Source organism: Schistocerca americana, chromosome 8, assembly GCF_021461395.2.
Source record: "Schistocerca americana isolate TAMUIC-IGC-003095 chromosome 8, iqSchAmer2.1, whole genome shotgun sequence".
In the NCBI taxonomy this organism is placed as follows: domain Eukaryota; kingdom Metazoa; phylum Arthropoda; class Insecta; order Orthoptera; family Acrididae; genus Schistocerca; species Schistocerca americana.
Window position 1 is genome coordinate 356,998,016 of NC_060126.1, and position 23,460 is coordinate 357,021,475.

Here is a 23,460-nt window from a genome sequence, read left to right on the forward strand (position 1 = left end):
GTCAAAAAACACAATCACCACCACCTTGATCTTTGACCAAATCATGCTTGCTTTTTTTGGATGACGTGACCACTTTGCCCATCCATTGTGATGACTGCATCTTCGTTTCAGCATCATAGCCGTGCACCCATGTCTCATCGCTGGTTATGATGTTTTTAAGGAAGTTTTCACTGTCAATAGCAGGAAGCAGCTCCTCATACATTTCAACACAGGTCTGTTTCTGATCTTCAGTCGACAAACGTGGTATGAATTTTGCACTGATACAGTGCATCTCACGTTTTTCACTCAAAATTTGCCCGGACAGTTGAACGGCGATTTTCGTGAATCGAAGCACGAACACATGCACATGGCCATCATCTGTTGATGTTGAAGGATGTCCAGACTGGGAATAGTCACAGACTGACGTTCTACCCTGTTGGAAATGTGTAAACCACTTGTAGCACTGTGTGCGACTCATACAGTCCTCCCCGTATGCTTGGCTAAGCATTTGAAATGTCTCTGTGAAAGTTTTGCCAAGTTTGTAGCAGAATTAAACACACACACACACACACACACGCATTGTTCTTCAAGCTCCTTCATTGTACTAATCTGACGAGTAGGTTGTACATGTGCTTACTTCAGTGGCTGTGGTTTGCTTGCTAATTTTCTAAGTGACATGAGGCAAATGGGAGTTTGTTGTCTAAACCTGCCACTAGGTGTGCTCAGCAGTCACAGTGCACTCTCTCTGCTGATTTGCACACTATTTCAAAAGTTCGGTTTCTTTTTGAACACACCTCGTATGGTGACTCGCAAAGTATGTATGTAGATGTAAATGTTGAAGAGCTGAACATGATTTCCTGAAAGTTAAATGTTTTTTCTACCTTCCCAAGAAGTCAGTAAAGTGCTGTTTCGCATGATTTGCCTGATTGAGTTTCATGTTGGTTTTTGTGTAGAGGAAAATCGGTTAACCTCCTTTCCCTAACATGCACGTTAACCACTCATTGAAATGTCTTTGAAAGAAATGGACTGATTGGCCTTATATCCTTAGCCACAGCATGATCAATTCTCCCTGGCTTTGGAATGAAAACCACCTCCACTGTCCACACATTAGGAATGACTCCAGCAGTGAAATTGGAGTCCGATTAACCGTTGTTCTGCTTGTTGCAGCAGAGCCAAAAAGATGCCATCTGGACCTGGTGATTTGAACGATTGAAACTTTTCCATCACCCACTGAATTTTCTTAAAATCCACACAGTTCGTGACAGATTCCAAGGTCCCCCATTGGTTAACTGTGCCTCATGAGGGCTGAATCTCTGTCTATATCTTCTGCCAGAGTGCATTGGGGTAGTGAGTCTTGTGAGGCACTTCTAGCATCTCATGCACTGACCTAATATAATCGCCATCATCCCTCCATAGTCTGCCTCCTGGAATTCCCCAGCAGTTACACGTTCCACCTGTTCACAGATTATCTTCTAGAATGATTATTTGACTTGCTTAAAAGGAATATTGTAGACATCTTGAGGTGTTGGATATCAGTGCCATCCGTCCACAATATTTCGAGAACATGATTCACTATCTTCAGGTGCTATCTGTGACTGCTAGTTGAGTGAGTATCTACAACAACTGACTTCCCCCATCCAATGTTGGTTCTGGATGTTCTGTCTGTGGTCTGTTCCAACTAGAAGTGTCCTGAGACATTTCATCTTTGGTTTGCTGCACCTGGCCAGAAGCTGATGTTCTGTCTTTGGTCCAGTGCACATGACAGCGAATTGGGGTTCCGTTCTTGGAACAGCGCACCTGGTGCTGTGTCTGGGGTTTGTTCCCCTGTCTACATTCTCAGTTCTTCTTTTTGTTGGATTCTGCTACTGCCAACTTTGTTTTCAGCAGCGGCAATGGAGGTCCCAGTCTTTTCTGATTTGGTACCCAGTGTCACAATTTGAGGTTTTCCACCACCTTTACCTCTATTGACTCTATCATAAAATGTTATGTTTCTGTGCGAGAACCATTGTTTTTTCACATGTCATGGAGTGATTACTGGGATATGTGAAAGTGCCTGGGCTTATGAAAACCAGGAATTTGATATATGCAGGGTGATTATAATTGACGTTTCAGTTTCAAAATGCTGAAAAAAAGAACCACTGCTCCAAGTGATGTCAAATTTGAACAGAATATTACGTAAGGAGGGGAAATATTGTGGATAAAAAAGACTTTAATAAAAATTTTCCCACTGGGTGATGCTGTAAGTGTTGTAATGTAAATGGATTTGGCTACAAATGACAGAAGAATCACAATATGATGGCTGTGGTGTGAGTTGCACATGAAACAAAACAGTACTTTGCATTGTGCATGACCACACAAGTTTGGCACTCGACTGTTGGGGCACTGTTAGTTAGGTAAGCCCGCCCACCACAGTAAAGTTGTACTACATCAGATGGGGAAAACTGGTTAATTGTCCTGAGGCTGAAAACCACATAACAAGCAACAGTGATATCAGATTTTAATTGCTCTGAGGCCAAAAACTGTAAAAAAAAGACAACAATGAAGTCGATATTTAGTTGTCCTGAGGCCAAAAGCTGCATGAAAAGCAACAATGAAATCAATGAGATTGGTACAAGACATGTTCAGTATGCTATCCACCATTTTCTGCAACAAATTGAAATCAAGAAATAGCATGTTCCACAGCAGATCAAAGTGCCTCAGGGGTCACATTCAGAATGTATTGCACAGTCCAATTCATTGCAAGCATGAAATTCTAGAGCAAACATTTGTCTTACTGGCAGGTCAGCATGAAGCAACTCCAGAACATGGCTAATTCTGTATGGATAGAAGTGCATGATGTTTCTTAGACTTTTATGCACAGTGCTCACAGGCATGTCCAAAATTCGGAAAATTCCCTGTGCACTGCATGTTTGCACACCATCCCTAGACCCATTCTGCAATGCTGTGGCCACATCTGCTGCTGATATTGAATCAGGTGTTCTCCACCCTCTGGCTTATTGCACTTCAAAAGAAACTGCCTTTTGAAGTTTAGTAATCATTTTCTCCAGATCCTTGGAAGACATTGGACCAACACTGTTTTTCATACCGTTGAGTGTCCGGTACTTCTGCAGAGATAGTGGCACACAGTCACTGTTCCTGTGGCAGAGCTTTACCAGCAGTGTGCAATTCTGCATTGAGACACTCGGGTGGAGTGTCTCCGATGTGAACTGAAGAACAGCCGTGTACTCCGCATTTTTTTTTTCTTTGCATGTTCTGCCACTAATAGTGTCCTATAGTGGTTAGATTTTCGTTAAATTTTTTGGTTCCATAACATTTCCCCATTCTTTGATAATATCTGGTCAAATTTGATGTCATTCTGAACAGTGCTTTTTTTACAGCATTTTTAAACTAGAACCTTAATTGTAATCACCCTGCATTTTGCCACTTTGGCATGTCATAAATTGGCCAGCTTGGACTGTAGACATCAGATGCCAAGAACATTGGAAACATGCCCAGGTAGACAGACAACTAGATCAGCCGTCACCAAGCACTGTCTGGAACTTAAACATTCCGTTAACTGTAAAAAAAAAAGTGAGGATTCTGGCACATACACATTTTAATGTGAATGAGATGGCCCAAGTGAGAGTACTTATCCTTTTCATCTTTGGAGATACCTACTTTTTCATGGGGTTAATCTCCACAAACAAAAGCAAAGCTCTCATAGGGGTCCTGTGTATTGGTAGGACCTGTACAACTTTCCAGTCTTTAGGTATTAATCTTTCATAGAGTGAGTGGTTGTTAATGATTGCTAAAAATGGAGATATTTCATCTATGTGTGCTGAAAGGAACCTAATTGTTATACAGTCTGGATGGGAAGAGGTGCCATTATTAAGTGACCTAAGTTGCTTCATTACGCTGACAGTATCTACCTCCAAATTACTCATGTTGCCAGCTGTTCTTGATTTGAATTCTGAAACACTTACTTTGTTGTTGAAGGAATTTTGGAAAATTGCGTTTAATAACTCTGCTTTATAGTTGCACCATAGTTGATAACACCACCACTGTCATCACACAATGACATACTGATTGTACTGTGCCACTGGTTTACTTAACAAACAACCAGAACCTTTGTGGATTTTCTGCCAGATTTCAGGACAAGAGTGACATTGTGGAAGCTAGTAAAAGCATCTCGCATTGAAATCTGCACTATGTTTCATGCATCCGATAACTGTTGCCAATATTGGAGATTTTATGTTCTTTTAAATTGGGCAATCCCCTGTGGGTCTGGGGGTTAAAATAGGCCCGAGGTATTCCTGCCTGTTGTAAGAGGCGACTAAAAGGAGTCTCACATGTTTCGGCCTTAATGCGATGGTCTCCTGTCGGGTTTGACCTCCATTCTTCCAGATTTTTCCTAAGGGCGAGCCAATTGGGGAAGGGTGCCTTGCATGGTGCATCATGTCAATCATGCCTTGAGATCTTAAGCCCACTTTCTCGTCGTGGCATTGCAATCCCACTCATCATCTTCCATCTCTTAGGCGAGAGCACCTTCCTGGGTTTTCTCCATCCACTATGCAGTGTCGTTTTCTGCGCCGTCAATGAGAATGGACTTCTTCGCACCTCATATCCAGTGTGGTAGCCCATCTGGGGCCGCCATTTACCCACTTGGTTGTAGCCCCCTGACCACACAGGGATCGCTCTGCCGATGCCTGCGCAATTAACTCCCCATATATGGCAAGGAGTAGATGCCCATCACCATGGAGCATTGGCCTGCCAGTTGGCCTTTGCTGCGGCTGGATGGCGCCCATGGGGCCCCTGGTCGGAGTGGGTGGGATCGGGGCAGATGACACGCAATGAAGCGTACCACGTCATCACTTGCTGGTGATCAAACACTAGCGTCACTAAGCGTTCCAAGTCTCACTACAATTCAAGGAAGTAAGACCCTAAATTATTGCCCTCCCACACCATGGGAGGAACGCCAGACAAAGGATGGCAGTGTACCTTATTCGCCCCGGTACCTCATATGTACGAGTGCTAATGGGGACTCCTTTGTTTCAATGAAGCCTCAGTTTTTTGTAGAGCATTTAGAAAACAAGTTTGGGGAGGTGGAAGGCTTGTCCAAAATGCGCTCTGGGTCAGTTTTGATGAAAACAGCATCCTCTGCACAGTCACGGGCATTACTCACTTGTGGCAAATTTGGGGATGTTTCTGTTACCATCACACCCCATAAGAGCTTAAATATGGTCCAGGGTATTATATTACACAGGGACCTTCCTTTCCAGTCTGATGACAATCTGCGTGTCAAATTTAGAGTGGTGAGGTGTTCATTTTGTCCGGCGCATCCAATGGGGCTCAAGGGATAATCAGGTTGCCACTGGTACCTTCATCTTGGCCTTCGAGGGTGACACGTTGCCCGAGAAGGTCAAGGTGATGGTTTACCACTGTGATGGTGAGCCATATATCCCTCCTCCCATGCGATGCTTTAAGTGCTGGGAGTTCGGCCATATGTCTTCCCACTGTACTTCCAGCCCCAACTGTCGAGATTGTGGACGTCCATCGCATCCCAATACTCCATGCGCCCCGTCTACCATCTATGTCAACTGCAGGATTTTTCAGAAAGAGAGGAAAATCATGGAATATAAGACCCTGGACTGAATGACCTACACTGAAGCTATGAGGAAAATTGAGCACCTACATCCTGTGACTGAGACCACCTCATAAGCCGCCGCTATGAGAATAGTTGTTGCCCCATCAGCTCCTCGAATTCCTGTTGCCTCTCAGAACAATGAGACTACACCTGCCCCCTTGATGGTGGGGGGGGGGGGAGGGGGTGGTACTTCCCTCCCTGTTGCTCCCACACCACCTACTTCGGGAGCAACACTCCCCCTTCAGTCCCCACTTCTGAGCCAGAGAAGCGTAAGTCTTCTTCAGCTCCTCTCACTAGGAAGGGGTCCCTTGGGTCACTCCCTTCCCAGGTTTCTGCTAGTGGGAAAGATGACACCCGCCAGTGGCTGAAGAGCCCAAAAGCAGCAGGTCATAGGGCTTCACGCCCATCCTGAGTCCCGGAGACTAATTCAGTGAAGTCCTCCCAGCCAGGGAAACCCGAGGAACAGCACAAAAAATCAAAAAAGAAAACCCTCAAGAACAAGGAACTTGTGGTGGCATCCACACCACCGCTACCTACAAGCTCTGCGTCTGAAGATGGGTTGGAGATTCTGGCATCTGCTGAGGACCGGGATCTCGCTGGACCCTCGGACACAATGGATATAGACTGCTCAGGCAATAAGTTGTTGGCAGCAGGTGACTGAGGTGTAAACTGCTTCATTGAATGTTCCATGCCTTCCCAGTCTCACGATGATGTCATCCTTCAGTGGAATTGAGGCATTTTTTCCACTGCCTGGCTGAGCTACTGCAACTGTTAAGCTTTACACCTGCTTTCTGCATTGCCCTCCAGGAAACCTGGTTCCCGGCAATGCAGCCCCTGCCCTCCACAGTTATAAGGGATATTACAGGAACTGTAGCGACTATAATCAAGTGTCTGTTGGAGTTTGCACTTATGTCCTAAACTCAGTCTGTAGTGAAACTGTGCCCCTTCAAACCCGTCTTGAAGCTGTGGGTTTCAGAATAAGTACGATGCAGGAAATAACTGTCTTCAATGTATATCTCCCTCCAGATAGTGCAGCACCCCTGAATGTGTTAGCTGCACTGATTGCACTTTCCTACTTTTGGGAGATTTTAATGCCCATAACCCCTTGTGGGGTGAAACAGTGCTTACCGGACGAGGCAGATATGTCGAAACTTTACTGTCTCAGTTCGACCTCTGCCTCTTAAATGCTGGGTCCGCTACACATTTCATTGTGGCTCGAGGTACTTACTCGTCCATTGATTTATCAATTTGCAGCCCAGGACTTCTCCCATCTATCCACTGGAGAGCGCATGATGGCCTGTGTGGTAGTGATCACTTCCCCATCCTCCTGTCAGTGCCCTGTTAGGCCCGCGGATGCTTGCCCAGATGGGCTTTAAACAAGGTGCACTGGTAAACTTTCACCTTTGCTGTCACCATTGACTCTCCCCCACATGGTAACATCAATGTGCTGGTTGAGCAGGTGACTACCACAATCGTTTCTGCGGCAGAAAGTGCAGTCCCACACTCTTTAGGGTGCCCTTGGCAAAAGACAATCCCTTGGTGGTCGCCGGAAGTCGCTGAGGCAATTGCAGAGCGTCGGTGAGCTCTACAGCGACATAAGCAGCACCCTTCCCTAGAGCATCTGATAGCCTTTAAGTGGCTCTGTGCCCTTGTACACCAGCTTATAAAATGACAGAAACAGGAGTGTTGGGTGAGGTATATTCGACCATTGGGTGCCATACGTCACCTTCCCAAGTCTCGACGAAGATCAGACATCTTTTTGGGTACCAAACCCCAACAGGTGTCCCTGGTGTTACCATCAATGGTGTGCTATGTACCAACACAAACGCCATTGTCGAGCACTTTGCTGAGCACTATGCTCGAGCCTCTGCATTGGAGAACTACCCCCAGCCTTTCGCACCCTCAAACGGTGGATGGAAAGGAAAGTCCTGTCGTTCACTACATGCCCCGCTTATGGAGTGGGAGCTCCTCAGTGCACTTGCACATTGCTCCTGGTCTGGATTGGATCCACGGTCAGATGATTAAACATCTTTCATCTGGATACAAGTGCCATCTCCTCATCCTTTTCATCCAGATCTGGTGCAATGGCGTCTTTTCATCGCAATGGCGGGAGAGCACCATTGTTCTGAAGCTCAAACCGGGTTAAAACCTGCTTCATGTGGATAGCTATCGGCCCATCAGCCTCATCAACGTTTTTTATAAGCTGCAGGAGCGTATGGTGTGTCGGCAGTTGGGTTGGGTCTTGGAGTCACGTGGCCTACTGGCTCCATGTCAGGGCAGATTCCGCCAGGGGCGCTCTACCACTGATAATTTTGTGTCCCTTGAGTCTGCCTCTGAACAGCCTTTTCCAGATGCCAACACCTTGTTGCCATCCACGCAAAGCATATGATACCACCTGGCAATATCAAATCCTTGCCACATTATACAGGTGGGGTCTCGGAAGCCTATTCTCGATTTTTATCCAGAATTTCCTATTGCTCCGTACTTTCTGTGTCCAAGTTGGTGCCTCCCATAGTTCCCACCCATATTCAGGAGAAGAGGGTCCCGCAGGGCTCTGTATTGAGTGTATCAATGTTTTTAGTGGCTGTTAACGGTCTAGCAACAGCTGTAGGGCTGTACGTCTCTGTATGCAGACGACTTCTGCATTTTGTACTACTCCACCAGTACTGGTGTTACTGAGCGGCGCCTACTGGGAGCCATCCACAAGGCGAAGTCATGGGCTCTCGCCCATGGCTTCCAGTTTTCAGCCAATTGAGTCGTGTGTCATGCACTTCTGTCAGCATCGTACTGTTAATCCAGAACCAGAACTTTACCGTCATGACGATCCACTCACTGTAGTGGCGACATATCAATTCTTAGAACTTGTTTTCAATGCCCGATTGGCTTGGCTTCCTCACCTCCGCCAGTTTAAGTGGAAGTGCTGGCAGCACCTCACTGCCCTCTGCTGCTTGAGCAACACTAACTGGGATGCAAATTGCTCTAAGCTGCTGCAGCTCTACAATGCCCTTGTTCAAGCCTGCCTTGACTATGGGAGTCTGGTTTATGGTTTGGCGGCGCCCTCAGCATTGCATGTACTCGATCCAGTTCACCACTGCAGCGTTCACCTAGCGATGCGAGCTTTTAGATGGAGTCTGGTTACCAGTGTCCTGATGGAGGCTGGAGTCCCTCTATTGCAGATCCACTGTGCAGAACAGCTCACCATTTACGTTGCACACATTCATAGTTCTGAGCATCCCAATTATCAACTCCTTTTTCCACCTGTGACAGTTCATTCCGACATCGGCAGCCTAGGTCAGGGCTAACGATTGCGGTTCGCATGTGATCCCTTCTGTCTGAACTGGAGTTCTTCCCTTTACCACCTCCCATCCAGGTCCGTCCACATACACCTCCATTGTGTACACCTAGGCTGCAGATTTGTCTAGACTTTTCGCATGACCCTAAGGACTTAGTTACTCCTGCCACCCTGTGCTGTCACTTCCTCTTGATTCTTGATGTGCTCCAGGGCTCTGAAGTGTTTTGCTCGATGGCTGATGGTCAAGCTGGCTTCGCCTATGTCTGCAGACGCCATTTTGAATGGCAGTCCTTGCCCAATGGCTGCAGTGTATTACAGCAGAGCTGTGGCCATCTCTCACGCACTTCAGTATATCCGTTCCTGCCCCGGGGAATTGTTTTTTCTGTGTACTGACTCCTTGAGCAGCCTACAAGCTATCGACCAGTGCTACCCTCGCCATCCTTTGGTAGCATCCATCCAGGAGTCCATCTATGCCCTGGACCGGTCTCGTCGTTCAGTGGTGTTTGTGTGGACCCCAGAACAGGTCGGCATCCCAGGTAACGAACTTGCCAACAGGCTGGCCAAACAGGCTACGCGGAAACCGATTCTGGAGATGGGCATCTATGAACCTGACCTGCGTTCTGACTTACGCCATAGGGTTTTTCGGCTTAGGGAGACGGAATGGCGTAACAGTACACACAGCAAACTACGTGTTAAGGAGACTATGAATGTGTGGAAGTCTTCCATGCGGGCATCTCGCAGGGAATCAGTTGCCCTCTGCCGTCTCCACATTGGCCACGTTTGGGTGACCCATGGTGACCTCCTGCGCAATGAAGACCCACCTGAATGCTGGTGCGGCGTTCAGTTGACAGTTGCCCATATTCTGGTGTACTGTCCCACTTTGACTGCCCAGTGACGAAATCTTGGGTTACCAGACTCATTGCTGCTAATTTTATCTTACAATGCCTCATCGGCTGATTTAGTTTTACGTTTTATTCATGAGGGTGGGTTTTATCATTTGATCTAAGTTTTAATGCATGTCCTTTGTCCCTCTGTGTCCTCCACCCTAGTGCTTTTAAGGTGGAGACTTTAATGTGTTGCAGAGTGGCTGGCTTCTCCTTTTTATTCTCATGGTCAGCCAGCCATTGTAATCTGTTTTGTTGTTTTAATCTCTTCATCACATTTCTGTGGTTTTATTGACCCTTTTTGTCCATTTACATGTATGTTGCCCTTCATCGTTCTTCTGGTTTTTCCTTTCATTCTGTTTTGAGTTGTCAGTCTCATTTGTTTTATTCTCACCCTTGTGGCATTGTTTTATTCGGAACAAGGGACTGATGACCTCATAGTTTGGTCCCTTTCCCCCTCTTTTAATCCAGCCAGTCCGACCAAAATGGCTAATGTGAATATTTGTGAGCGAATAATTGCTCTCTTTGAAGATGGTGTTAGTGCATCTGAGGCAGGACATCATTATGGTCTTGATGTTTCCACAGCAAGGAGATGGATTAGACAGTTTGGAGATAATGGTGAGGTAGTGAGACATCCAATAGCCTGGAAGACCACGAGTCTCTACACGGAGACAAGAAGAAGAATCGGGCAGGATGGCCCAGAGTGCTCCTTCGTCATTCATCCGGAAACTATAGAGAGTTTCACATTTGCTGGGCTTGTCAAGAACTGCTCTCAGGAGATTAAAGGACCAGGGAATCAAGTCCAGTCATGATCTTATCAAAGAACTGTTATTTGACAAACACGCTATGGATAGACTAGCAATTGTGAGTTCCTGAGAAGATGTCAAGTGGAGGAAAGTTATTTTCTCCAAAAAGTGCACAATTGAATCCATGAGCAGAAGTCCCACTCTTGTTTACCGCACAGATGGGCAACGATATGACATGCACTTCGTGGCCACAGGGCCAGAGGCGGATGCATAAGTGTGAAATGTTGAGGCTGGATGTCTTACATGGGTCCAGGAACTCTGGAATATATCCAGGGTGAGTTCAGTTCAGCGTTCTATGAACAATTCCTTGAAAATGTAATCATCCCTGTGAAAATGTAATCATCCTTAGAGCTCGACTTTGGTATCACGAAGGATGTCTTGCTTAGCTACATGATAATCATCCATCACGCATCAACGTAAGGATTCAGAGCTGGTTTCAAACGAGGGAGAATATTATTCAATGCCTTCTGTGGCCTCCAAATTCACCTGACCTCAATCCCATCTCATGTTAAAAAGACTCTGCGGGACACCTGGGCCAACCCTCCTCCGGGTACTGTGAAAGCGCTATGGGATTTGGTCCATCCTTCATGGGAGAGAAATATCATCTATGAGGACTTATTCCATAGATTTGTCAGTTCTATGCCTTGAAGCATCCAAGCTGTTCTTGATGCCAATGGCATGTGGACAAAATACGGAAGCTATACGTAGCCTACCCTTCATTTTATTTTATTTCATTTTTCTCTAAAAGACCTACATAGTTATTAGGTCAACAGTATTAATTTCAAAGTACAAATCTACTTGTTAGTGTATTATTTGTATTTTTATGAGAGTACAGGTGAATATCATTCTCCAAGGATGATTTTTATTTTTATGAGAGGTCAAGTGAATATCACCCTTAAAGGATAATTATTTTTATTGTTATGGGAGGTCAGTTAAATATTACCTTCCAAGGAAGATCTTTTTAGACATCAAATCACAAACCATAATCAGTTACTCACTGACGAGAATATTGAAAAAAGAAAATACAATAAAGTAAATAAAGCATGAAACAGTTGCAGTGTGATAAAAAAAAGGCTGTGGTGAGATTTCACCAGTCACATACTACAGCTGCCAATAGAATATGCTGACACACTGCCAAGGAACTACCAATCTCCTTTTCTTTTTAGGGTAACAGTTGAATAGGCCTACTGCAGTTGAAGAGTGAATATTAAACTGATAACAGCAGATAATGGAAGGCACATTTACTTGCTCATGTAAAGCATGTGTAAGGACTTAGAAAAATATACCAGTCACTGATATGTTTCTCTTAGTTGAAAACTATGGACACACCAGGTGGAGGTCAAAGTAACTACAAATAAATACATCCATTTTCAATATTTTTTTTCTATGACCATTTGTCTGTTTGTTTAATGATAAGATTATTATCACAAGGAATCTTTTGAAAGAATGTGACACCTGTAAAAGCCTGCAACTGCACAATGTGTAGCGAATTAAGGTTTAAAATATTACTTGCAATGTTCTGGGGGGAAAAAAATAATAATAAAAAAAAACAGTAGATAAATGAATGTATCAGCTAAGCACTTATTTTCACTCATCTCAATCAAGGCATAACCTTTTTTCTCAGCGGAATGTATTTTGTGCTCATATTTTTGTCATTTAGAATATGTTTATGGTACTTCTTGCATCTTTGAGGTGTTGACATATGTGTCATTGTGTCAATTTTGGCTGACTTGGTCCCACTTGGACTTCTACAGATATGTTGACTCTGCTGTCATTTGCAAAATTTTTGCAAGGAACTGTGTCCATTGCAGTCTGCAAGTCCCAAGAAAAATTTATGGGATTCATTTTTCTGTTTTTGATATTTGCTTTGGTCAAGTTGTTTTATAACATCTCGCGATGCACAATCTTCTATTTTTATAAATAACTGTTTTTTTCCATAAAAAAAGTCAGATAGTCTTACTGTTTGTTGGTTTTCTCCATGAACATTCTCTTTTTTTGGCTCTTCTTCATACTCTATTTTACTGTCAAATTCATGATCAGGTATTTCTGTTTCATCGTCTTGTCACCAATCTTGGCCGCATCTTGAAAAGAATCTGATGTATCCAATAAGTCAGCAGTCTTCACTCACTAGTAATAACTCCAAAACTTATCATTCAAACTTCACTCCATTCTGTCTAAAGCAATTTGTGATGACAAATAAGAAAAGTAATAACTTTTTGGCGTAGATTTCAACGTCATCTGGCACGTGTCTGTGTAGTCACTGGTTAGTGTGCGCCTGTGCAGTACAAAAGCTCAGCTGGTATTAATATTGCATAGAAGCAGAGTGGCAACTATTGTGACTGACAATTCACAATTTTTCACAAACACAACTTTTATTGATGTAAGTTATAAGGTTGATGACTGAACAACAAACGAAAGGTAACAATAATGATGCCAGTAAAAGCCTCCTAAGTGAGGCAAACAAAAGTTAACTTCTGATTTTCCACAAAGGTTCGTGGTAACACACACACACACACACACACACACACACACACTATAGAGTCCAATTCAGAGACGAAGATGTAATCTTCAGCGGTCGAAGTACACAAGGTCAGGTTTTGGCGCAGTGATACTTCCTGCAGGCCATGGCTCGAGCTCCCCATGCAGGAAGTAGTGCTCGGAATGTCTGTTTCCATTATCTTGTATGTAAATAGCCAGTGTTTACCATGGTGCCTTTGGTATGCCTTAGGCATAGACAACCTCGTCCTCTGTGGTGTAATATGGGTTGCTGGCCCTCGGGGGCAACCTTGGCTCTGGCATAACAGTAACGTTTCAGTACGAATGGAATTGTAAACAAAAGTGTAATGCATCGGGTAATAAACTACCCCACAAATGTAGTTAAGGGTTAAGACTTGTTAGCCCTCCGGTATTTTGAGTTACAAGCATGTTCACAGTGTTCATACATTACCATTCAGTGACTGCTGTAGCTCCTGTTAGATTGTGTCCACATTAAACCAGACCAGCTGAAACAATACCAACTGAAAGAACACTATGAATGTTGGTTCTGTTTGTTTAGTGGTATTACATAAACAACTGTAACGATAGTTGTCACTTTATCAACAAGATTCTTTATCCGACATGGATAAAAACTCTGTGGGTGTACTGTTTCTGTATAACTCGAAGCATACCATTTCCATCAACTTTGTAGGCTTGTCAATGGACTCTGCTATCATATTGGACCAAGCCACACAGTTCCAGCTGACAAGTTCGAGATGTCCTGCTTCCTATTTCCTTCACCCAAAACTGCACCATCTCTCACACCATGCAAATCATGCTTATGACAGTTATTAGTGTATTTTCCCAAAGGTTAATTTGGATAACTTTAACAGTTATACACACATCAAAAAAAAGTTTTGCATCACCCTGGTTCCCAGAAATCCTAAAGATAGACATTGACTATTGGTATTGTATCACAGACACAGATCCTTTGACTGTTCTGAGATGTCACTAAATCCTCCCAAAGATGTAAACAGCCACATATGAGCAGTGCCGATTAGACAGAGGGGGTCCGACAGCCAAACAGTTCCAGTCATTCCACCAGGAAGGAGGTACACTGCTTATGCTCATGTTGTCTGTAGTTCAAGCATGCCTAGACAGTCAATACCGCAGTTTGATTGCGTCTGCATTGTTACTTTGTGCCAGGAAGGGCTCTCTACAAGGGAAGTGTCCAGGAGTCTTGGAGTGCACATGGAGGAGATACAGAGAGACGGGAACAGTCAATGACATGCCTCGCTCAGGCCACCCAAGGGCTATTACTGCAATGGATGACCGCTACCTACGGAGAATGGCTCGGAGGAACCCTGACAGCAATGCCACCATGATGACTAATGCTTTTCGTGCAGCCACAGGACATCGTGTTAAGACTCAAACCTGTGCGCAACAGGCTGCATGATGCGCAACTTCACTCCCAACAACCATGGTGAGATCCAGTTTTGCAACCACGACACCATGCAGCGTAGTGCAGATGGGCCTAATAACATGCCAAATGGACCACTCGGGACTGGCATCACATTCTCTTCACCAATGAGTGTCACATATGCCTTCAACCAGACAATCGTCGGAGACTTGTTTGGAGGCAACCCAGTCCAGCTGAATGCCTTAGACACACTGTCCAGTGAGTGCAGCAAGGTGGAGGTTCCCTCCTGTTTTGGAGTGGCATTATGTGGGGCTGACGTATGCCACTGGTGGTCATGGAAGGCGCTGTAACGGTTATATGATACAGGAATGCCATCCTCCGACTGATAGTGCAACCGTATCGGCAGCACATTGGCGAGGCATTTGTCTTCATGGACGACAGTTTGCAACCCCATCATACACATCTTGTATGACTTCCTTCAGAATAATGCTTAGCTAGAGTAAGCAGCATGTTCTCCATGCATGCACCCTATCGAATATGCCTGGTGCAGCAGCCACCAGAAAGATTGCGGGAGGCGCACATCGGCACGGTGCGTCACAGACAGTAGTTGCTGCAAGTCAGTCCCGTCCACCAGAGGGCACGCGAGAATTCAGCCGCGCCCTCTGCCGGCGGAACAACAACAACTCAGGCAGCACGGGGCATGCCCAGTCAGTTTTACATCGGGCATGCCTAGCAGACAGTTCCCGGTCTACACTATGTGAAGTGCGACGGACAACGTGAATTGTGTTAATACACCTGGGATTGATTGAAAAGGGCTGTTTATGGACGACGTGACTCACCAACCACTCTGAGGGATCTACGCCGAATCACCGTTGATGTGTGGGATAATCCGGACCAACAGTGTCTTGATGAACTTGTGGATAGTATGCCATGGCAAATACAGGCATGCATCAATGCAGGAGGACGTGCTATTGGGTATTTGAGGTACCAGTGTGTACAGCAATCTGGACCTCCACCTCTGAAGGTCTCGCTGTATAGTGGTACAACATGCAGTGTATGGTTTTCATGAGCAATCAAAAGGGCGGAAATCATGTTTATGTTGTTCTCTATTCCAATTTTCTGTACAGGTTCCGGAACTGAGGTGATGCAAAACTTTGTTTGATGTGTGTATTTCACAGACAGTTACATATTGTGCTACATGCAAGTGCTTCACATAGAGACAACAAATAAAATGAAATATTCATTGGATCATCACAACTTATTTCTGATACAGAATGCCAAACAAACATGTGATAACAGTTTATTATAAGAAAACCAAAGAAAATGCCTAATTTTTGATGATCAGTAATTTGAATTTCTTCTTAATATTGTCCAAGACAGTGACACTGTGAGCCAGCTTAAACTCCATTTCAGAATGATGGGTGAGTCGCAGATAGGAACAACAAAAAGACTGTCACCCCCCTGGGGGTTCGGGGATTAGAATAGGCCCGAGGTATTCCTGCCTGTCGTAAGAGGCAACTAAAAGGAGTCCTTCCCCCTCATGGGGGTAGTTAGCGCCTGCGTCCAGAGACGGACGGTTCCACGACCTATATTTGCGGTCATTTTGGTTTTTCACTTCTTCTCGTTTCTTCCTTCCTTTGGTTGGTTCCTGTCTTTGTTCTTCTCCATCTCACTGTCTTCCGTACTCTTTCCCTTGCCTTCTTGTCCTTGCCTTCTTGTCCTTGCCTTCTTGTCCTTGCCTTCTTGTCCTTGCCTTCTTGTCCTTGCCTTCTTGTCCTTGCCTTCTGTGGTCTCCGCCTCGGCGTTTGAGACAGTCTGTCCCCTCTCTCCCTCCTTTTTCCTCTTCTTCCTTCCTCCCTGTGCGCGCCTGAAGGCCGACCCACACGTTCGCACGCGTAGCCGGTGACGGGGTAACGCGTAATTCCCCACCCTGGGTAGACAAGTAAGGCACGCACGTACCCCCTGGTAAAGGCCAGGCCTGGGGAGGGGTGATTGCCTGAGCTGATACCTTCTGACCATGCCGATTGGTCCCTCCGTCTGTTTCTTGGGAGGTGTGACCTGAGGTGTAAACATTCACCTAAGGCGGGAGTGCCCTCTGAGAGGGTCCCCACAAGGAAGGAGCGCACCATCAGAGACGCTGGCAATCATGGGGGATTCCTCCGCAATGGATTTCTCTTCTTCTTCTCTCTTGACGTCTGCCCATAAACGGAAACTTGACCAGCCACCAGTGACAAAAGTACTACCGCCTGCCCCACAGTTCCTCGTAGTTTCTCGATCTGAGGACGGCAAGGATTTTTCCTCTGTCAACCCTTTCGTTATCCAGAAGGGTGTAGATGCCATAGCCGGCTCTGTCAAGTTGTGTACCAGGTTGCGTAATGGTACCTTGTTACTAGAAACTGAGAGCGCCTTTCAGGCACAAAAACTGCTTCGGGCCACACTCCTGTACACATTCCCTGTCCGGGTGGAGGCTCACCGCACTTTGAATTTGTCTCGTGGTGTGGTATACACTCGATCACTTGACGGATTGACTGACGAAGAGATTCAGTCTTTCCTCGCTGAGCAGGGCGTGATGGCTGTCCATAGGGTCATGAAAAAGGTCAACAATGACCTTGTACCAACCCGGACACTTTTCTTGACCTTTGATAATGTTCAGCTGCAGTCGCGTATCAAAGCGGGCTGCGAGGTTATTTCTGTTCGCCCCTATGTCCCGACACCTACGCGACACCATGCAGCATCCTCCCGCGACTGTCCTATCTACAAGGAAGAACGCTGTATCCAAGAAATTCGGGTCAAAGAGAAAGTGTCCACCTCGGCTGCTCGGAAGCTATTTGCTAGTAGGAAGCCCACGCTGCTCCCAGCGGGAAAATACAGTACTGTCCTCGCCTCTCCTCGGACTACCAGGGAGGTGGCGACGCAGACATGCGATCTGACCTTCAGCACCATGGTCGTCCGTTCAGCCAGTGCTAAGATCGCACGGTCGATGTCTCCTCTTCCTCCCGTCACACCTCAGACACAAGCACCTTCTTCAGCTTCTGCCAAGACGAAGACCCAGAAGTCAGATGCACGGGCCTTCAAGAAGGAACCATCCCGTGCAGACTTCCTACGTACCTCGAACTCCCAGCCGTCGACCAGTACTTCCACTAAACGACCTTCCAAGAAGGCTCATAGGAAGCACAGTTCTCCTTCTCCGCCACGGCGCATTTCTTCTCCTGCGCCACTCAGCGGTTGCCGCCCCAGGCCGTCATCCGTTTCGCCTGGCTGCACCGCTGGTAGCCGAACATCTGGCTGTTCACCTGCAGAGGAAGCTCCCCCTCCCGGCCATCTTAACAAGATGGCCGATGAACCTATAGATCCAATGGACGATGACTGTCCGGCTACTGATAGCGGCGGCAGTGCTCGCTCAAAGCCAGTCCCTCAGCGGCCTTCGAGGTGACCCCTTCTTTCCTCTTCCTTTTCTTCTCACGATGGCACTTATTCACTGGAATATTCGCAGCATTCACTCCAACCGAGAGGACTTGAAGTTGCTGCTCCGCTTGCATCGTCCGCTCGTTGTAGCCCTCCAGGAAACGAAGCTACACCCATGCGATCAAATTGCCTTGGCACGCTACACCTCTGTGCGTTTTGATCTACCCCCTGTGGTAGGTATTCCGGCTCATGGAGGGGTTATGTTGCTGGTCCGGGATGATATTTACTACGATCCCATCACATTGCACACCGGCCTGCAGGCAGTTGCCGTCCGAATTACTCTCCCCACTTTTACATTTTCCATTTGTACCGTTTACACTCCATCGTCATCTGCCGTTACCAGGGCAGACATGATGCAAATTATTGCTCAGCTACCTGCACCATTTTTGTTAACTGGAGACTTCAATGCCCACCATCCCCTTTGGGGCTCTCCAGCATCCTGCCCGAGGGGCTCCCTGTTAGCAGACCTTTTCAACCAGCTCAATCTTTTCTGCCTCAATACTGGCGCCACCACTTTTCTTTCGGACACATTTCACACCTATTCCCATTTAGACCTCTCTATATGTACTACCCAACTTGCACGCCGGTTTGAGTGGATGCACTTTCTGATACATATTCGAGCGACCACTTCCCATGTGTTATCCATCTCCTGCATCATACCCCCTCTCTGTGCTCAACTAGTTGGAACATCTCCAAAGCAGACTGGGGGCTCTTCTCTTCCAGGATCAAACCTTCACAAGCTGTGATAGTCAGGTAGCACACCTCACGGAAGTCATTCTCACTGCTGCTGAATATTCCATCCCTCACACAACTTCTTCTCCACGTTGCGTACCGGTCCCCTGGTGGACCGCAGCATGTAGAGACGCTTTACGTGCTCGTCGACGTGCTTTACGCACCTTTAAACGCCACCCTACAGTGTCGAATTGTATCAATTATAAACGATTACGTGCGCAGTGCCGTCGTATTATTAAAGAAAGCAAGAAAGCCAGCTGGGCTGCTTTCACAAGCACCTTCAACAGTTTTACTCCTTCTTCTGTTGTCTGGGGTAGCCTGCGCCGGCTATCTGGCACTGAGGTCCACTCACCAGTTTCTGGCTTGACGGTCGCGAATGACGTCCTTGTGGCCCCTGAGGATATCTCCAATGCCTTCGGCCGCTTTTTCGCAGAGGTTTCGAGTTCCGCTCATTAACACCCTGCCTTCCTCCCCCAAAAACAGGCAGAGGAGGCTAGGCCACCTAACTTCCGCTCCTCGAATCGTGAAAGTTATAATGCCCCTTTCACCATGCGGGAACTCGAAAATGCACTTGCCCGGTCATGGTCCTCCGCTCCAGGGCCTGATTCTATTCATATTCAGATGCTGAAGACCCTTTCTCCTGCGGGTAAAGGTTTCCTTCTTCGTACTTATAATCGCATCTGGATTGAGGGACATGTTCCCGCATGCTGGCGTGAGTCTATTGTTGTACCGATTCCTAAGCCGGGGAAGGACAAGCACTTGCCTTCCAGTTATCGACCCATCTCGCTTACCAGCTGTGTCTGTAAGGTGATGGAGCGAATGGTTAACTCTCGTTTGGTTTGGCTGCTCGAATCTCGACGCCTACTTACCAATGTACAATGTGGATTTTGTAGGCGCCGCTCTGCTGTTGACCATCTGGTTACCTTGTCGACCTTCATTATGAAAAACTTCTTCCGGAAGCGCCCGACCGCGGCTGTGTTTTTTGATTTGGAGAAGGGTTACGACACCTGTTGGAGGGCGGGTATTCTCCGCACCATGCATACATGGGGCCTTTGCGGTCGCCTCCCTTTTTTTATTCATTCCTTTTTAATGGATTGACAGTTCAGGGTACGTGTGGGTTCTGTCCTGTCAGACACCTTTCGCCTGGAGAATGGGGTGCCACAGGGCTCAGTTTTGAGCGTCGCTCTCTTCGCCATAGCGATCAATCCAATAATGGATTGCCTCCCAGCTGATGTATCAGGCTCCCTTTTCGTGGACGATTTTACCATCTGTTGCAGCGCGCAGCGTACATGTTTCCTGGAGCGCTGTCTTCAGCGTTCTCTTGACCATCTTTACTCCTGGAGTGTCACCAATGGCTTCCGTTTTTCTGCCAAGAAGACGGTCTGTATTAACTTCTGGCGCTACAAAGAGTTTCTCTCACCGTCCTGACGACTCGGTCCCGTTGCTCTCCCATCCGTGGAGACGACAAAATTTTTAGGTCTTACATTTGACAGGAAACTTAGCTGGTCTCCACATGTGTCTTATTTGGCTGCCCGTTGTACCCGTTCTCTAAATGTCCTCCGTGTTCTCAGTGGTATGTTGTGGGGAGCGGATCGAACCATCCTACTTCGCCTATATCGGTCGATCGTCTGCTCCAAGCTGGATTATGGGAGCTTCGTATACTCCTCTGCACGGCCGTCCATCTTACGCCACCTCAACTCCATACAACATAGGGGTTTACGTCTTGCGATCAGAGCGTTTTATACTAGTCCCATCGAGAGTCTTCATGCTGAAGCCGGTGAATTGCCACTCACCTACCGGCGCGATATACTGCTTTTTCGGTATGCCTGTTGGCTACTGTCAATGGCCGACCACCCGTCTTATCGTTCCTTTTTTGACGACTCTCTCGACTGTCAATACGGGTTGTATGTTTCTGCTCTGCTACCCCCTGGAGTTCGCTTTTGTCGCCTCCTTCAACACCTTGATTTTTCACTCCCTGCAACCTTTCGAGTGGGCGAGAGCCACACGCCACCTTGGCTCCAGGCTCAGGTTCACGTTCACCTTGACCTCAGCTCGCTCCCAAAGGAGGTCACCCCCGGTTCGGTATACCACTCCCGTTTTGTCGAACTTCGTTCGAAGTTCATTAATATGACCTTCATTTATACAGCTGGCTCTAAGACCAATGACAGGGTCGCGTGTTCTTGTATTGTCGGGGCACAAAGTTTCAAATACTGGCTCCATGGCCATTGTTCGGTCTTCACAGCTGAGCTCTTTGCCCTCTACCAGGCTGTTCTTTACATCTGCCGCCACCGACATTCTGCTATGTCATCTGCTCCGATTCCCTGAGCGCCATCCAGAGCCTCAGTGCTCCGTATCCGGTTCACCCTTTCGTGCACAGGATCCAACGCTCTCTTCAGCAGCTGGTGGACGACGGTTCTCTGGTTAGCTTTATGTGGGTTCCTGGCCATGTCGGTATCCCTGGGAACGAAGCTGCAGATGCCGCGGCCAAGACTGCGGTCCTCCAGCCTCAGACAGCTTCTTGTTGTGTCCCTTCATCAGATTGTAGCAGGGTCATTTGTCGGCACTTTTTATCGCTGTGGCATGCCGATTTGGCTGCACTTACGGACAACAAGCTTCGGGCCTTGAAACCTCTTCCCGCGGCTTGGACGTCCTCTTCACGCCCTTCTCGGCGGGAGGAGGTAGTTTTGGCCTGGTTGCGAATTGGACACTGCCGGTTCAGCCATCGCCATCTGCTGACGGCTGTGCTGGCGCTGTTCTGCCCATGTGGGCAATTGCTGACGGTCCGCCACATTTTAACATCCTGTCCGGATTTTAATACACTGCGTCTTGATCTTGGCCTGCCATGTACTCTAGATGCCATTTTAGCGGATGACCCAGGAGCAGCTGCTTGCGTTCTTCGTTTTATCAACTTGACAAACCTGTCTAAGATGGACAAAGTGTGCCGTACACACACACACACACACACACACACACACACACACACGCACACACAGAGGGCTCGCGACTCTTTGGTGGGTTTGTGCTTGGCTGCCACAGGGCCCCAGCCTTTGCAGCATTTTTCCCTTCTGTGCTGCATGTCTGTCGTAGCCTTTTGCTATTCTTTTTCCCCTCCATTGGGTAACATGTCTGGGGTGTTATTGGGAATGCATTGTCTGTCTATGATGTAAGAACACTCTCACCATTGTTTTTCGCTCCCATTTCCTTACTTTGTTTCCCTTCCCCTCTCGTTCCTCTGCTTTGGCATTTGAGGTTCCTCTTTCTCTTCTTCTTCCTCCCTTTGCACTCCTGAAGGCCAGCCTACACGTCTGATGTGTAACAGGTGACTGCGTAACCCAGCCCCGGGTCGACAGGTAGGGTTCGCATGTACCCCGTTACAGGCCAAGCCCAGGGAGGGGCAATTGCCTGAGTTACAACATTCCCATATTGCCGATTGGTCCTTCTGTCAGGTGTTGTGAACAATCACCTAAGGCGGGTGCGCCCCCTTGTGAAAGGGGCCCCCAGTTGGAAGGAGTGTGCTATCGAAGACACTGGCAATCATGGGGTACTCTCTCGCAAGGAGTCAATCATCTTCACAATTAGTGTCTACGAAATGTAAATGTAATAAGACCAATGATTCAGAGACCCTTCCTGCTGCACCACAGTTCCTTGTGGTCTCACACACTGAAGATGGTCATTCCTTCGCCACAGTAAATCTATTTATTATTCAGAAAGATGTTGATGCAATTGCTGGCCCTGTGAAATCCTGCTCTCGTTTACAGAATGGCACTCTGCTTTTGGAGACTACTTCTGATTCTCAAGCACAGCTACTGCTTGTCAATGGCTACCCTGTTCATGTCGAGGCCCATAGAACTCTGAATTCTTTCCATGGTGTTGTTTGCACAAGGCTGCTCGACTGTGTAACCAAGGCTGAAATCCAGTATTACCTCTCTGATCAGGGTGTCATTGCCGTCCACTGGGTAATGAAAATGGTAGATTCCTCCTTAGTGCCCACCCGCACTCTTTTTCACACCTTTGATAGAGTGGTGCTTCCGTCCAAGATCAAAGCAGGCAATGAAATTATCACAGTCCGGCCGTACATTCCGAACCCGATGCGCTGCTACAAGTGTCATCATTTCAACCACACTAGAACGTCTTGTTGATATGTGACGTTCGCCTGCTCTATTTCTTTGCTTGTTGTCCTCAATGTCGACGTACTGCATTGCTATACTAGCTGAAAAATGGGGGATGGAAGTCGAACACGGACTACTTTAAAAGATTTAGCCAACAGGTGCACATTTGCGTTTCGCTGTTGTTTACTTTAACTGTTCACAAGCCTCCATATACACATTTAATATGGCCTGTGCACTATTGTTTAACTTTTGACAAGCGTCGTTAATAGTTTGCAGGTGAACATCCACATACTGCTACACTAGTTAACTATTGAACATCTACGAGCAGTAAAAACCTAACCACACAGTTCACAAGTCCTGCAGAATATTGCGGTACATGTTGAACAAACACTGTCATTGTTTTAACACATGGGATAGCAAAAAAGCTAGCTGGGTTTCATGCACTAGTTCTTTTAACAGTTCCACCTCTTCCTCTTTCGTGTGGGCCAGCTTCTGACAGCTCTCTGGGACCAAGATCCATTCGCCAGTTTCCGGCCTGACAGTAGCAGACGATTTTATCGTGGACCCTATTGCTATTTCCAACATCTTGGGCTGCCATTTTGTGGAAGTTTCGAGATCTTTCCACTATCACCCTACCTTCCTCCATCAGAAACGAGTGGAGGAGGCTCAGATGAT

General features: G+C 46.8%; 1 protein-coding gene across 2 annotated transcripts in view; it reads left to right on the forward strand.

Moving 5' to 3' along the window:
- The window catches only part of LOC124544885, a 79,983-nt gene that overhangs the window by 20,402 nt on the left and 36,121 nt on the right, over positions 1-23,460 (forward strand). The window lies entirely within an intron of this gene.